This window comes from Balaenoptera borealis (genome assembly GCF_965194805.1).
Source record: "Balaenoptera borealis genome assembly, chromosome: 3".
Taxonomy (NCBI): Eukaryota; Metazoa; Chordata; class Mammalia; order Artiodactyla; family Balaenopteridae; genus Balaenoptera; species Balaenoptera borealis.
In genome coordinates this window covers 74,774,114-74,787,104 of record NC_138866.1, presented here as the reverse complement: position 1 = coordinate 74,787,104, position 12,991 = coordinate 74,774,114, and the positions used below count along the sequence as shown (strand labels likewise).

Here is a 12,991-nt window from a genome sequence, read left to right as displayed (position 1 = left end):
TCGGGAAACTAGTGCTGGCGATTAAATTCCCCCACCACCTACACTGTTTTCTGCACACCAAAGAGCGTAAACTCGGGAGGGAGGGTTCCACACTAGGCCAACTCCGCCTCCCTCTGAATCCCCTGCCTCCTAGCAGCACTGTCAACTCCTCAGCTGTAGTGACTGCACCTTATCCCACGACCCATTAAAAGGGGCCAAATCTTCCGTCCATCATGGAAGTGAGTCAGCCCAGTTGCTGGAACATGGGGCCTTTTACTCTTAAAAGATAAAGCGCTCTCTCTGCCACAAGCCAAACTGCATTCTTGATACTCCAACCCTTGGGCAGCAGTATCACTCTCTAGAAAGTAATCGCAGGTACCCACGAACAATTCCCAGCGCCCTCCCCTCCAAAATACACACCCACTCCTCACCCCCAAACCTGGTCTCTGACCCTCACCTCTCTAGAAACTCAGCCCATATGACATATGGGCCAGTGTCCACTTTGCAATGCCACTTGAGACCACTCAAATGCCCGAGGGTGGTCAACCCCAGAATGATGGTACAAGCTTAAATACCCCAAAGTAATCTGTTAATAAAAACAGCTGCATATGTCCTAAGCACTAATTTCCCCTGAAATGTAACCACCCTCAACATTGAAATCCTATTTTCTGTGCTCTAGTCTACAAACTAGGAAGAAGATCAACTTGGCCTTAGAGCTCCTATTTTTAAAGATCTTAGCATTACCACTAATGCTAGGGACACCCAATCCCCACTCCTGTAAACAGCAATACTGTTTTCCCATTCACTCAGGCTCAAAACCTCAAAGGTGCCTCTGAAACCTCCTCCTGTATCCACCGTCCAATCATTTGCCAAGTCCCATAGGCTCTCCTATAAATATATCACAGATTTTGGAGCTGGCAAAGACTTCCCAATCATATCAAGTCAGTCCTCTCGTTGTACAAGAGAAAACGGAGGCTTAGAGTTGAGTGATTCAACCATGAAACTAGGTGGCAAAGTCAGGATTCATATATCTCACTCCTCTATTTCTGCAGCCATTTCTTTATTTATGCAGCTCGTGTAGGAGAAAGAAGCCTCATAGCTGATCTCTCCCCCTACTAATTCTTTCTGCTACCAGATTAACTTCCTAAAACACAGTATGGCCAAATCAGTCTCCTGCTTAAAAACTTTTAAAGGTTCCCTGTTACTTAAGACATAATTCTTAAGACCACATTTTGCCTTCCCAGTCTTTTTTTTTTTTTTTTTTGGTCATGTCCCGTGGCTTGTGGGATCTTAGTTCCCCGATCAGGGATTGAACCCGGGGCCACAGCAGTGAAAGCACCAAGTCCTAACCACTAGACCGCCAGGAAACTCCCTGCTTTTCTAGTCTTATTCCCACTATTCTTCTACGTACACACTTACATGCTGGCCAAAAAAGACAACTTAATATTGTCATATATTTTTTCTCATCTGGGCCTAGCTAATACACTTGCCTTCAAATTATATCATCCTTATTTCACTTCTTTGTCTTATCAGAATCTTACTTATCCTTTAAGATCTATATCAAATGCCTCTTCATTATCTCGACATTTATTGAGAATATAATATATGAAGTAATATGGTAGTGTAAGAGAACCGAAGATGAATAAGACAATCTCTACCCTCAAAGAACTTACAACAGGTAGGAGTACATTTGTGTATACATGTGGGGAGAGGGTGAAGAGTAGGGACTATGACAGTAGTGACTATTTCAGGAACACAGATGAAAGGGACTTAATAAACTAGGAGAAAAAGGTATCAAGCAAGTTTCTTAAAGGATGAGGAGGCGTTAACTAGGGAAGGTAAGGTGGGCTACAAGAAAGGGGTATTCAGCCAACAGGGACAGTAAGAGGAAAGGCAAAACAAAGCACAGCAATGAAAAACAGCCATGAGACGTGTAGAGGAAACTCTAAGTAGCTCTGAAGTTCAGTCTTGCTAAAGTGTAAATCACAAAGAAGAAATCAGAGGGAGATAAGATTGAAGGGATAGGTAAGGGCCAGACCCTTCAAGGAAGAAGCCTTGAACGCCATGTTAAAGCATTTTCTTCTAGGTGGATGAGGAGCCACTGAAACATGAAACGACATAATCAGAAATGCATTTTAGTTAGCTAACTCTGGCTGTTGGATAGAGAATAGATTTGGGGGATGATGGAACAGAGGACACAGAAGTAGTCAGGAGGCTGCTGTGGTAGTCCAGAAAAGAGTTGTATTGTGGATGCTTGCTGTTTTTTTTTTTTTCCTGCTTCCCCCTTCCTATATTGGGAGAATAGCGCAAGGTTAAAAGTCTTCAATGGAAGAGTGGATCTTAATCCCCACTATAGAGCTGGGATGGGTGGGTGGGGGTACTGAAATGAGGGGCAGAGTCCCATCTCCTCTTCTTGTCAGAGAAGAAGTACGCACATGACCTAGCCTAGTCTAAGTGGACACTCCTGTGGAAAACCTTGACTTTGCAGTGGTAATACAAAGATCCAGAACCAACCAGTTAGACAATATTCAGCAATGTCAGACACTGGAATTCTGCAGCATCATAAACAGACTGTTCAGTGGTATGATCCTGGCCACGTTCTCCATGTTTCCAACTTCCCTTGGTTTCAGATCATTTTCTAAATCAGGTTCTCTAGCATTCCCACTGATTTTGTGAGCCACACAATATCCTTCGAATATGTTCCCCTTCTGCTTAAGTTAGCCAAAAGATGATTTCTGTTGTTTGCATCCAACAAGATGATTAGAGCCTGAATCATAGCAATGTGGTTCAAAAGGTAATGATGGGAAGGAAAGGCCAGAGCGGAATAATACTTAGGGGATAAAAATTGGTAAAACTTAGAGTTTACAGGGAAAGATGAGTTCAGCCATGTTTAGTCTGAGTTGCCTATAGCATGTTAAGTAGTGATATTCAATAGAAGGTTGGATTATAAATATAAAAGTTGGCTTGGTGACAGAGTTATCAGTATCAAAATAGTAGTTTTAAGAGTGGAGATTACCCAGGGAGTATGAAGAGAAGAGCTAGTATATGAAACACTGCACCAATACTGTTGGGGAGACAACAGAGAATGTGAGGGGTCTGTGAAGAACTGGATGTCCATTCCAAACAGAGCAGCTGCTACTCAGCTCTAGTTAAGTGTTGCCATATGGAAACACACATCCAAGATTGAGAGAGAACTTCAGGTTTTTCAAAAGCCAGAAATACAGAGTTTTATGTAAATCTTCTGGGTTTTAAATGCAGACAACTAATTTTTTAAAATGTTTTAAACACTATGCGTTAGAAAAAACACTTAGCTGGAAACCCCCAAATTTGAGATTTTTCGGTGTAGAGTGAAAAAAGCTAAAGAGGAACCCAAGAGAACATTAGGATTTAAAAATCGGAATAAGCCACACCTACTAAGCAGGTAAAGAAGGCAAAGCTAGAGATGCAGAGAGTGCAATATCACCGAAGCAAAGACAGTAGAGTGTTGCCGAGGGAAAGAGCGATCAATTGCATTGAACAAAGCAAAAATGTCCAATAATATAAGAACTTTAAAATGTCCATTGGATTTAATGCATCTCTACTTTTCACTGTCAAGCTAAGAGTAATCAGTCTCACATGAGCTTTCATAGTATTTTTGTTAAGTACTCTTTTGGGATAATTACCTTCTACTTCGTATTTTAGTTATATTTGTATGTGGAGGCATGATGAGCTTCAAGTCAGAGGGATCTGGGTTCAAATTTCTGTCCCACTAAGTAAATAAATTTTTCTGAGTCTAGTTCATTCCTCTGTACAAAGGCGGCTCAAATTACAGGGCCATTAATGAGGATTAATGAAACATCTCGCACACTTCTTGGTATGTAACCGCTATTTCTAGGAGGTACTCAACGAATGTAGCTGGATAGACTATTTGGAAAAAAACTGTTTTGCCAGTGTCTCTACCTACCTTGGAGATGCTAGGCAGCCTTAGAGGGAATCACCACCCAGATGAATGGCCTTCAAAATAATTCATTAATTTCAGCAGGCTAATATCTATTGAGCTTGAATATGCACTGTAGCCCTTGCTTCCTCTACATTAAATCTAATTTACAGCAAACAGGAATAACTATACTTTAGATTCTAGCGTCTAAAGATCACGTTCAACTCACCAGCTTCAGTCAGCCTAACCTGCTATAGATGTTCTAAGTCACTAGCATCCAACTTTGAGTAATGAGAGACCTAAATTAAAACTCTCAGGGCGCCAAGGAAGGGTCATAAAGATTTCAGAAACACCCCCGCCGCCCAAACACTTTTTTCTAATGGCTTCCAGGACATCACACTTTTCTGATTTTCATTCTACCTCTCTGGCCAATTCTCCTTTGCTATTCTTCTCCTCTACCGGCCTTTTATTGTTGAAGTTCACCAAGCTTTTTGGTCCTAGGCCTTCTTTTTTTTTCATTCTATACTTTCTTTTCAAGAATGTCTAATTCACGTACAAGGTCTCAATTCATTATTTTCTTCAACAAACTATCTATATACTTACGTCTCTCATTTGTATCTCTGGGCAAGACGTCTGAACTCCAGGCCTGTTTATTCACTTGCTTACCCAATAGCTCTTCCTGGTAGTCTCTCCAGTCTCCCTGGCTGACCCACTCGTCCAACTCTCCCTATAAGGGGCTTATTACCTCAAGGAGACTGATTCCTTGGTAGTCTCCTCCATCCACACCACCACGCGCGCACACACACAGAGGGTAATCATCCTCCAGCATCTCCTATTCAGTCATGGCTGTAGAGACCAGAAACTCTCTTCCTTACCACCCCTATCCAATATTTTAAAATCCTACCTTTACCTCCTAAACATCCCTCAAATCCATCCACTTCTGCCTCTACTACCATTCTGGATCAATTTACCATCCTCATTTCCCTGGACTATTGCAATTGCCTTCTAACTGGTTCCCCATCGATTCTGCCTATTTAATTCTTACTTATCCTTCAAAGCTCATTTCAACTTCGTCATTTCAAAGAAAAGCTTTCCCTGAGCTCCCAGACAAAAAACAGCCAAACTTGTTGAATGTACATTACGTACCTGGCCCTCTTCTAAACAACGAAAATGCATTAGGAGTTTCAATTTTCTTAAACTTGAAATAACTATATTTTACAGATGAGGAAACTGAGGCACAGAAAGATAAGCAATTTGCCCAACATTCCACGGCTAATGAAAAGTGGTGTCAGATTCAAATTTAGGCAATGTGGCTTCTGAAGTCACATTCTTAACCACCCAACTATACTATGGTGTAGGCTACATGCCCTTATTATAAATTCTCTTGTAACATCCATAATTTCTCTTTTGTAGTAGACTGAATAACTGATTATATAATTAATTGTTTGATATCCATCCTCCCTCACCCCCATATTAGAATGCAAGTTGCACAAGGGCAAGGCCTGTGTATGACTTATGACAATATTTCCTTGGCTTATCAGGTGGTAATGGGCACTCAGTGTACTTCTGTGAAGGAATGCATTTTCAACTTCCAGCCAAAGGTGTGTGGGAGTGGGGCTGTGGAGGGGTAATACGGAGGTATCTGACCAAAACCAAGGGCTTCTCCAGACTGCTGAGATAGTAAACAGGCAGTGGCACATTTCCTACCAGAAACATTCAGAAGAGGCATCACAAAATCTTAAGCATCTTCACTTTCTAGGACCTGTAGCAGACACAGCTTTCAGGTATAGCAAAAGAAGCTGCATCCAATACACATAAAAGACTGTTTTCTACAGTGTGGTAATCACTATTGAAAGCAGTGAAATTTTAGTTACCTCCTTTAGGCTTGGTACCATAAAGCCTCAGTGGTGGCCAATTTGAAACTATGGCAAGAAGTGAATGGATGAAACCATACCCATATGACTCAAAGATAGGGCAGGGATTCATTCTTAAGTCAGCCTCATTGTAGATTTTTTTCCAGTAAAACTCTGGAGTTTTGGTCTAAGTCTGAAGACAGAATATAAAAACCTAATATTTAAGGATCACTGCCCTGAAGTCAAGTTAGACTGGATCTGGAGAAGTTCCTCTTCACTGGCACATGTTCACCAAGGTGAAAATAATACTCTAGGTTCTAGATGAGGAATATCTAACTGGATTAATATATCTACCTTGTGTGACACCACTTTTGGACATCCAGCGCAAATAATGATATACATAATTTTTTTTATTGAGGTAATATTGGTTTATAACGTTACATAAATTTCATGTGTACATTACTTTTCTACTTCTGTATACACTACAGCGTGCTCACCACCACAAAGTTACTTTCCATCCATTGCCATACAGTTGATCCCCTTTGCCCATTTTGCCCTCCCCCCATAATATATATAATTCACGTAACAGAGTCCTGTTCCTCTTTACGCTCTCCCACACCACCCTCGCATGTCCTACTTTAATTGGGCCAAGTATACATATATTTTTTCAGCCTAACAGAAAAATATAAATATTTACTTAATTTTTTTTTTTTTTTTTTTTTGGGCCACGCTGCACGGCATACACAATGTTCCCCGACCAGGGATCGAACCTGGGCCGCAGCAGTGAAAACCCGGAATCCTAACCACTAGGCCACTGGGGAACTCTTACTCAATTATTTATGAGGGATTGTTTTCACTGCAACATTTATGCTAAAAAAAGTATGTGTGGCTGGGGGGAGAAACACTGTTACTATCACACTTGTGCCTCTAGGCACAAAAAATGACCCAGCGACACGGGACTGATGAAAATTCAGTTGGCTAGTTTGACTTGCATTGGCTAAAAAATGGAGTTATCTGCAAGACTGACCAAGTGATTTTCCTCTGTAGAGCTTCAAGTATTTCACATAATCTTATCTTCAAAAAAACTAAGTTAAATAAAAGAAACTATTCTTTTTTTTTTTTTTTCCTTTTAACAGACAGAAATACAAAGACAAAAAGAAATTTTACATTCTCAAGGCTCTACAACTGCTAAAGACACAGCTGTAACAGGCTATGGAATGCCTACTCGTCTAATGTTGTGGTCAAAGACAGTTCTCCTACAGGGGTCAGCAATGAATTTCTAAATGTAGGGAGACAATAATGAATGAGGCTTTGAAGTCTGACAGACCAGAGTCCTACTCCTGGTTAAATGATCTAACCTCACTAAGTCTTATTTTTTCTCTTCTGTAAAATGAAAGTAACATCACATACATTTTCAGGGTTATTCTGAAGATTAAAAGATAATGTACAATGTTTGGCACACAGTAGGCAAATAAAAAGGAGTTTATTATTCCCTATCCAATAATTTAAAAACAGTACCACTAAAGGTTTCTCTCAAAGCAAAATTACTCCTTAGAGGTTGGGCTGAGCTGATCTGCTAAGCAGAATGGTGGGATACTAAAATAGATGCAAAAGTTTCATAATTAGAATAGCAGGACTGCTGGGCAGGATCAAAAGACTAGTACTACTGTGCTGAGAAAGCAGTATAACCCTTTAACCTCAAAACCACGGAACAGACTTCAACCAGCACGGGTGGCTAGGGCAACACGCAGGTAATTCAATTAATCATTTTTTGTGTTTGTATGAACGATGCCAGTGTCTGAATACTCCATTTACTTCACAATGCCTGCCTGTGGGAACTTACAGTTCTCCAGCTGACTAGGCTGTCCCTTGGTAGCTCACATGCCCAAACCCAGGTACCTCAATTTTTGACTCCCATGACTTTTAGGAAAGCAGTGAATGAAAGTGACCACTACCTATATATATTTAATTCCTCATGGAAAAGGTCCCCCCAACAGGAGGCATACCTGAAAAACAGGCAAAAGCACTACACTTTATAGAAGAACTAATGTGTAAATAAACAAAGAATGACTGGGTACTGAGTGGAAGCAATGAAGAATAAAACACTGGGGACTTCCCTGGTGGCACAGTGGTTAAGAATCCACCTGCCAATGCAGGGGACACGGGTTCGAGCCCTGGTCCGGGAAGATCCCACATGCCGCGGAGCAACTAAGTCCATGCGCCACAACTACTGAAGCCCGTGCGCCTAGAGCCCGTGCTCCACAACAAGAGAAGCCACCGCAATGAGAAGCCCGCGCACCGCAACGAAGAGTAGCCCCCGCTCACTGCAACTAGAGAAAGCCCACACGCAGCAACGAAGACCCAATGCAGCCAAAAATAAATAAATAAATTAATTAATTTTTTAAAAAAAGAATAAAACACTGAAAGTTCAGTGTTCATGCAACTTGGTAGCTCCTATTCAAAAATCCTGAAAAATCTTCCCAGTCATTCAGTTTATTTAGATGGATGTATATCTGATATACATCTGATATCTGTAACAGAACATGAAAATCATAGAATATATGAAGTATGACTTTCATGTTCTATTACAAAACTCTATTATGATTTGGCTCTAAGTAGGCAGCCAAACTACTGAAATCACTGGTTTCTTCTAGAACCAAAGAGAAATTCCCATATCACTAATGGGACTGGGTACTTCAGAATACCCATGTCCCAAAGGAATAATCCCTAAAGATATAATGTATCCCCAAAGTATGCAGTGGAGGAAAAAAAGGAGGCAGGATATTCCAAAGGTTTCCCTAATGACCATGAGAGACAATTTGAGAAACCCCAAAGACTTTACAGGTCTTGAATATCCTTCCTCTCAGGTGAAATTAAGAATTCAGTTAATACATATTCTTTCTCAGAGAGTTATGGACATAGTTTTAGAAGAACTACAAAACAAAACAAAAAGGTGTTGTTATTGCGGAGTTACTAATTACTGGAATATTGGGACATTGCCTAAAGGATTAGAACTATCAGATTTAGGGTGCTGACATACAGTGGAGGAAAGAAGCACAATTCTATTATTATCTAGTAATTTCAGTAGTATGTCATTTAATTACCTTTTTAAAATGAAATAAAGTCTGAAAATACCAAATAAAAAGAAGCCATACACAATAAATTTCTCTGGAAATGTACTGAGGGAATAAAATCAGGAATGGTTCATTCTTTCAGTTACGAAGCCAATCTTCTCTCAAAAATTACACAGAAGAGTAAGTAATGTTTAAAATCCTTGGTCTGATGTTGAAATTTTTTTGTACTTTTATTTGAACATGTTCTGGGAACTCTTTTCAAACAAACTAGTGAGAATATACTTGGAAAGTCTGAATAGGAAGAGGCTAGAACATTGTCTAGGCTTCCTACACTGCTCTACTGCTTGGAATACATCCCTGGATTCATCCTTGCTGAAGGTGAATGCAAAGAAATTATCTATGCCAGTCTTTCTGTTTACGCCTGCTAGGCTTTTTATTATCATGTAATGTACATTTGTGGGTAGAAATTAAGTGCTTTATTTTTAAAAGTCTCCTGCTGCAATCTGAAAGCAAGAATTAACATATTTTAAAGTTGAGCATTTTGCTTCATGTGTCATTCAACAACCAAGAGTCTAGTGAAGGATAGAAAGTGACGGGTGATAAAAGGGCAAAAGAAATGTTACCTACTGAACAGCTTAATGAGAAATCTCAGAGACTACAAAGAGGTGGACTTATTTTGCAATACAGAGACAATGAAAATCTTCAAGGCAATATGAATTAGTTTTTTAGGCAAAAAACAGAGCCAAATTACAACTTCATACAAGTGTACACACAAAACAAAACAGAGGTTAATGCTGGGGGAAGGTTATCCAGGATAAAATTCAAAATGTAATAAATGGTTAAATAAACCTTTAGGCAATAGTAAATGGTTCACACAACAGCTTTGCTATATAGAAATACAACTGTTGGGACCTCCCTGGCGGTCCAGTGGTTAAGACTCCACGCTTCCACTGCAGGGGCGCGGGTTCAATCCCTGGTCGGGGAACTAAGATCTCACATGCCGCTCTGTGCGGTCCAAAAAAAAAACAAGAATCAAAAAACAGAAATACAACTGTTACTCGGGTATTAGGCACCAAAGGAAGTATATCTTGAAAATAAGGATCTCTGCATTCTTAAACGACCTCAAGACAGATGCAAAAAGGGACAATGTAAGTGAATTAAAACAAAAGGCAAAGTGAACAAAATTGTAACAGAAGGATGAAAGGAAGAGCACCAACTCTGTGAGAAAGAGAATAAATAATTAGTTAAAGAGGAGATACAAAAAGTTAAACTGAGTAAGATACAAAACGATAGTCTATCAATGGACTGAATGCTAAAAGTAAAATAGTAAATACTAAGTTGGTTACAGTAGTGCAAGGGTAGGTCGAGCAAAGACCTACAGATCAGGGGCTGGCTCAAATGCAACTCCAGAAGTGGAGTGACTTCTAGGGGTGAGGGTAGAGGGTCCAGAAAAATATTTGTCTTCTGTTTATCCTTCAGGTATTAGGCTAAACCTAAGCTCAGAAGACAGCTTAACCCTTGCAGGATTGTGGACAAACAATACCTTCAAAGCATTTAGTATTCATCTGAATGCTGTGAAGATGTTACAGTCCTTCCACAGATGAGAATATCAAATCTCATTCTTTCAGTAAGCAAGCACAGTGCTTGGCACCCACAAATTAATCTTAAGAGGTAGTTTTGCTCAGAAATACCACACCCTTTCCAAAGGAGATGTATACAATGGTTTCTTTTAAAGACTAAGCCCCAAAAAAAAAAAAAAAAAAAAAAAAAAAAAAATAAAGACTAAGCCCCATCGCCATCCTACCTTACCTATCAAAAACTCAACTCTTCACATAAAATGGCAAATTTTTCTTGTTACAAGCAAAACTCTGAAGTGGTGGTTACCACAATACCAAGATTCTTCCACCCCATCACCCAGCGGGTGCTGCAGAGAAGGCTGTCCCAGGAAATACAAGGTGTTTCCTGGTGATTCACAACCAGCTCAGCAGATTTCTATTTCTATCATTTTCTATCCATGTCTAAGTGGATTTTGTCAATTTTGGAACTGACACACTCAAAAGGACAGATGCACAGGATAGATCACACATGGGTAAGGTGACAACCATGCAAGTACCCATGCACTGCTCCATCAAATCCCTTATCCCAATCCACTACTCCTTTACTACTGCAGTTTGAAACCTTCCCCCAAGCCTGTCTTTACACACACAGCTACCCTCTCTTTGGCCAATGTCCTTCATCTTGCCTTGCAGACCCACTGGCATACCACTCTTGCGACCTGACTTCTCAAATGAAGAATGCTGTTTTCCTTACCATAATTTTTCTTTTCTTTTAAGGGGTGGGATAATCCAAAATACTTGGAATGAGAAGCTTCCCATGTTCTGGCCCTAAGAGGCTGACCACAGTTTGTTCTGACAACTATCTGTTGATTAATACAAAAGAAATTCCTAGGCAGAAGACGTTATCTAACGAACTAAGAGAGAACATTATTCAAATCACAAACTCACCTTCTAGCACCTAAAGTGCCCCACACCAGATAGGACCTCACGTGATGCTAAGGATAACCAGTTAGAGAATCCCCGACTGAACTGACAGGTTCAGAGCAACATGAAGAGTAAACAATCTGTGGATGCTAGTGTGATGGTAGGGTGCAGCAGACAGACAATGCAGCTCCTCTGGTGTTTGGGGCGTTCCACTATGTCTATCCTTTAAAAGAAAAAGATATCAAGTTCTAAGTCTTCGACTTCCGCCTCACTGTGTTCAGTCATTTAAAAGAGACTGGCCCACTAAACATCTATACACCACTATTTACCTCTTCCTTTAAGACCTTAATCATTTAGGACTGACCCTTAAAAGGTAGAAGCTGCTGCATTTGCACAGCTGCTGCAATGGCAGGGAAATTTCCTGCGACACTAGACAGGTAAATAAAGAAATTGCATTCGCTCCGAGGTAGGGGGAGGGGACTTCTGGCACTGAAGAGTTTACATAATGCAACAGAAAACCAGTGAGCTCTGCAGACTTGTCAATGGAGATGCAAGGCTTGAGCTTCTCTCTTCCCACATCTCTGAACACGTCCTAACGCCTGCTCTGCTCTCCCAAAGATCCACAGAAATTACACCTAAGAATGTAAAACAATCTGCACAGGCTCACCCCATGCTCTCTTACCCACCTTTATTGCTAAAATGCAAAAAAAAAAAAAAAAAAAAAAGCAATTAAAAAAAAAAAGAAAAAATCCCTAACCTCCCACTTCTGCGTCCAAAGTATGGAGTAACCAAACGGAGCCGGGGAGTTTTCCCTCCTCTGAAGGGGCAAAGAGAACAAGGAGCTGCCTCAAATCTACATGATACCCAGTAATGCAATGACAAGCCCTAAAAACTTCACAAGGGCAGGGGCAGCCCCGTTCGCGGCTCGGCCAGACTCGGGGCCCTCGGCCCGGCAGCCGCCCTCTCCCCCGGCCTCTCACAAAGGAGAATGGTTCAGTCCAGAGCATCACCCAGCACCTGATCCCTTACAACTGGGGGACGGGCAGAGGGCGGGGGCGCGAGGAGGAGAATGAGTTATGGAAGCCAATTCTAAGAGCCTCAGCTTTTGCAAAGACTCTTGGACCAGCATTGAGCGGCGGGCGTGAGCGGAAAGCCTACCTGAACAAGTCCTGGTGCTTCCTTTCCAGCCAGCGTTTCAATTCACCCTTTCGGAGAACAAGGCGCCTTCCGGCGGAGCATGGCCAGCCCTCGGCTCAATCTAGCTTGCTAGTAGTCCATTCTCCCTTGCTCCGCCCACCTACGCTCCCACCCACCAATGGCAGGGCCGAGGCCCCGCCTCTTCCAGCAGGGTAGTGTGAGTGCCATCCAGGAAGTCTCTTGAGGGTGGGAGGGCCTAAAAGGCTGAGGCAACCACAAATGTGCCTGATTGAAAATAAAATTTGGCGGTAGGTCGGCTCTGACGGCTCTCAGTTCACGGACTTTCAGATCTCTCGGCATCTTTTCTTGATCCCCGCCGTTGGGGGCGCTCTAAACGAAAACAACGTTTAGTTACCTGTTTCTGGGAAGCCATCTTGGATCGGGCTGGTGCCTTAGGGCGGGGAGGAGGAAGGAGTGCTTAAGGAATTTGAAGTCCCTTTCGGCGTTCTGTCGGACTACTTAGGTGCAGCCCCCATGTACTCTCCTTTAGAT

The 12,991-nt window shown here is 41.4% G+C and overlaps 1 protein-coding gene across 4 annotated transcripts in view; it reads right to left on the bottom strand.

The window, feature by feature from the left end:
- CHD8 (chromodomain helicase DNA binding protein 8) overlaps positions 1-12,615 on the bottom strand; it is a 56,982-nt gene extending 44,367 nt beyond the window's left edge. For 2 of the 4 annotated variants that reach the window (XM_082384909.1, XM_082384913.1), the window contains exons 1-2: positions 12,461-12,615; positions 11,327-11,525 (exon numbers count right to left, since the gene is read on the bottom strand). The gene's annotated coding sequence lies outside the window, so the exon portion shown is untranslated. The remainder of the gene's footprint in view (positions 1-11,326; positions 11,526-12,460) is intronic. The other 2 variants (XM_082384908.1, XM_082384914.1) reach the window with 2 other exon arrangements.
- Positions 12,616-12,991: the final 376 nt, after the last annotated feature.